The 3,593-nt window shown below is 39.9% G+C and overlaps 1 pseudogene; it reads right to left on the minus strand.

Moving 5' to 3' along the window:
- Positions 1-361: 361 nt before the first annotated feature.
- Positions 362-1,937, minus strand: LOC101570143 (annotated as a pseudogene).
- Between the last annotated feature and the right edge of the window lie 1,656 nt (positions 1,938-3,593).

Below are 3,593 nucleotides of genomic sequence, written 5' to 3' on the forward strand. Positions count from 1 at the left end.
CTATAAAATTTCCTCTTAAGACAGTTTTCATTGTATGAGGATGGATACTTCTTTCGGATTTCACTGCTCTTAAAGTGTAAGATTTGTTATTTTCTCTATATATGATCTATAAATGTGCATTTTTTGAATTTAATGTTTATTTACAGGATACTGCAAAATAGGAAAGCCCACATAGAAATAAATCCCTTCAGAAGATTACCTTCATACAGTATGTACAGTTTGGAACTGTTCAAGTATATTTTGTTGTAAGAAGTGCTACAATGACAAACCACATTTACAGAAAAGAGTTCTTAGTAGAGAAAGACAAACTTATACTGAACATACTACATAACAAATATTGCTGCCTCCTTCAACTTTACACCTAGAAGTTAAAGGTACGGGGAGCCCCATCCTGCACTTGGAAGATATAGACTTCTGACGTGGTACCTGGCACAACATTTTGATCTTCTTCCTCTACTGAGAAATACTTCTCAGTCAAGTTTAATGAGGCCTTGTACACAGACTCATTTTCATGGTTCTGCAGAGTTTCAATCTTGTCCAAGCCTCCACATTCTTCAATCATTATACTAAGCTTCTCAGTTTCACCTAGTTTCTGGGGAGCCTGAAAGATATTTGTAATAGCATCCAGAATAACAAGGATAATATTCATATCTTTCACAGTTAAGAGGCTCACCAATGGTTCTATTATACCACAATGAACAAGGTACACAATCTGATCCACTGTCCCACCACTTGTCTAGTTGGTTACATACCACATAGCTTCCTTTTGTGCCTTAAAGTCTGCCTTAGAGAGAACACTGATGAGGGATGGGACTAATCCATGATTCACAACTTGCTCTATCTGGTCCTGCTGGCCAGCTGTGATGTTTGACATTGTTCATGTAGCTCCTGAATGTTTGTCTTGGGGTGAGGAAGCAAGCTGGGAAAGACAGCAAGTGTTCTTGTTTCTATCACAATCTGAGTCTGTTCATTTGTTCCAATGATGATATTCCCTCTGGCTCTCAGTGCAGGAGTCATAATGGGCAAATCATCTGATCTCAGAAGCTTCACCAGATGGGGCACAACTCCCATCTTTATGACCATTTCTATGCATTCATTTGGACCATTGGTGAGATAGGAAATAGCCCAGCAGGTATCCGCTAATACTTCAAGATCACTGTGATATAGGAGATGAACCAAAGTGGGAAAATTTGCTCAACAGCACCCAGTGGCGGTGCAGGATTCTTGTTGCAGCAAAGGTTGGAAAGGGTCCATGTAAGGTTGTGTAAGTAATCACCTGTTAAAGATGGCATATCAGGGACTGCAAGAAGATCCAAGAGCAGGTAAATTGCACCATATTTGATAACCAAATCTTGGAAAAATGAACCATCATCTGCAATGTTTCCCAGTCCCCAGACAGCTCGTTCACTAATGTGAGAATGGGGAGATGCCAAGAGGGAAATGAGAGGTGGGATGGCCCCTCTGTCCACCACAGCCTTGGTCTGCTCTGATGACCCAGAAGCAATGTTAGTGAGTGCCCAAGTAGATCCAAACTGTATCGGACTACAGTCAGTTTTGCCAATGAAGGACACAAACTTCAGAATCAAATCAGTCTGGATTACATAGTCGATGGGAGGTTGTTTTTCCTGAGAAAGCAGTTTCCAAGCAGCTTGAGTAGCTTTCCAGATTATTGCAGGTTATGTCTTTGACAATGTCATCTACAGTTCAATTCACAGTGCCCTGGTCTTTGTGGTTTTCCTGCAATGGTGAAGTAGCATCATTAGAAAATGAGCTTACGTTTCTCCTTTTCAGCATCTGATCATCCTTCTTAGCTTTCCTGAGCTCCACATTAACTTCTATTTGCTGCTGCTTCATTTCTGTACTGTCTTTCCCTTGTTCTTGAATCTGTTCAGTCAGGCAGCTGGTGAATTAGCATCAGCATTCTCATTGGTGGACATGGTTATGAGACAAAGTGAAAGTTGTGAAGTGGGGGCAGGCAGTACTGCAGGGCTTACTGGCTACAGACTGTGTGCTCTCCAAAGGTCCACCATGGCAGGGCCCAGGAACAGTGTGCCTTCTTTGTGCATTTTTATGTATCTTATGAGACAGTACTTTTACTGGTCAGCTTTGCCATTACTGGTACAAAACATCAGCAAAATAAAGAAGTGGTTCAATTTGGATCATGATTTGACTGTCTGATTCATTTTTGGTTGGCCTCAAAGATGGTAGGTACATCATGGAAGAAAGGCCTGCAGGAATAACACTGGTCACTTTATAGGAGCAAAGTACAGAGGAAGTTCTCCAGTGAGAAAGGGACTCTCCAAAGGTGCCTCTCACTGCCACACCTCCAAAGCATGCCATCTCCTCAAAGCACATTCAGCTGTGAACCTTGATGGGTTAATCTACAATCAGTACAGCAGCCTGGTGATCCAATCACATTCCAGGATTTGCCTCATCTCATTAAGGGGACAACTAAATGTCACACCATTTTCAATGCCTATGGAAAAAATTAGAATATAACTAGTATTCATAACTTCTGAAAGTTAATCAAATTTCTTTGCTCACAACTAAAATTAACCCCCAATGCTTTCAACTGTATCTGAGATTCAAACTCAGGGCCACATGAGAATAATGCTAATGAATTCTATTTGTAAATGTTTCATATGTTTTGTTTGTAAACTAGCCATGTTTCCAATTGTTAGACATTGAAAAAAAATTGGCTATGTATTATTTTTATCAGAGCAACAAACACCACACCTATTTTCAAGAGGGAAACTCCAAATGTAGTCTTCCCTGAGCATGGCAGAGAAAAAGGCAAGAAGCGATTTGTGGATATCAAGAAGCACTCTCTGTGCTAATGTGCTCCTCCTCAGAATTCAGCGGGATACTCCCACACATGCATACCATGTGCTGCTCATACTCAGCTGCCTTCTTCTACCCTTACCTGTTGCCCCCTTCAGAGTTCCTTTTACTGTAATAAGTGTGCAACTTTCAGTTGATCTGGGTTTTGTCCAAATATGAGAAAGAACATATCATGCTTCTCTCTCAGCATCTGGACTATTTCACTTAATATATCATGGCTCAGTTTCATCCATTCTACAGCAATTGACAAGACAATTTTCATTTATCACTAAATATTCCTTCTTCTAGCATTCCCCAAATATTTTTGTCAAACTTTTTCATTGGTATAGAATACATCACAATAGCATGCACATAGGAAGCTTGCTGCTGCACGTGACACATCTTGTTTCTTTTTTCCCATCCTATTTTCCTCCTTTTAATCTCCATCTTTGTCTTTTTAGTATAAAAGTCTGCTTCCATTTTTCCTTCTGATCTATTTTCCCTCCTATTCTTTTCCCTTCTTCCTCCCTTGTTTCCTTTCTCAAAATTACCATCAAGTCATGAATAGATGAACAAGCTATTTCTTCACACAATGGAATACAGCTCTACCGTAAAGAAGGATAAGCTTGTAACATTTGTATCTAAATGGATAACTAAAATAAATGTGACACATGGGTTCAGATACTATGTTGCTATTCTGCTGTGAGAAACCAAAATGTAAATAAGGACCAAAACACATAATAAATACTGTGAATTGGGAAGAGAACCGTTTC

Source organism: Octodon degus, unplaced genomic scaffold (genome assembly GCF_000260255.1).
Source record: "Octodon degus isolate 3935 unplaced genomic scaffold, OctDeg1.0 scaffold00341, whole genome shotgun sequence".
Classification (NCBI taxonomy): domain Eukaryota; kingdom Metazoa; phylum Chordata; class Mammalia; order Rodentia; family Octodontidae; genus Octodon; species Octodon degus.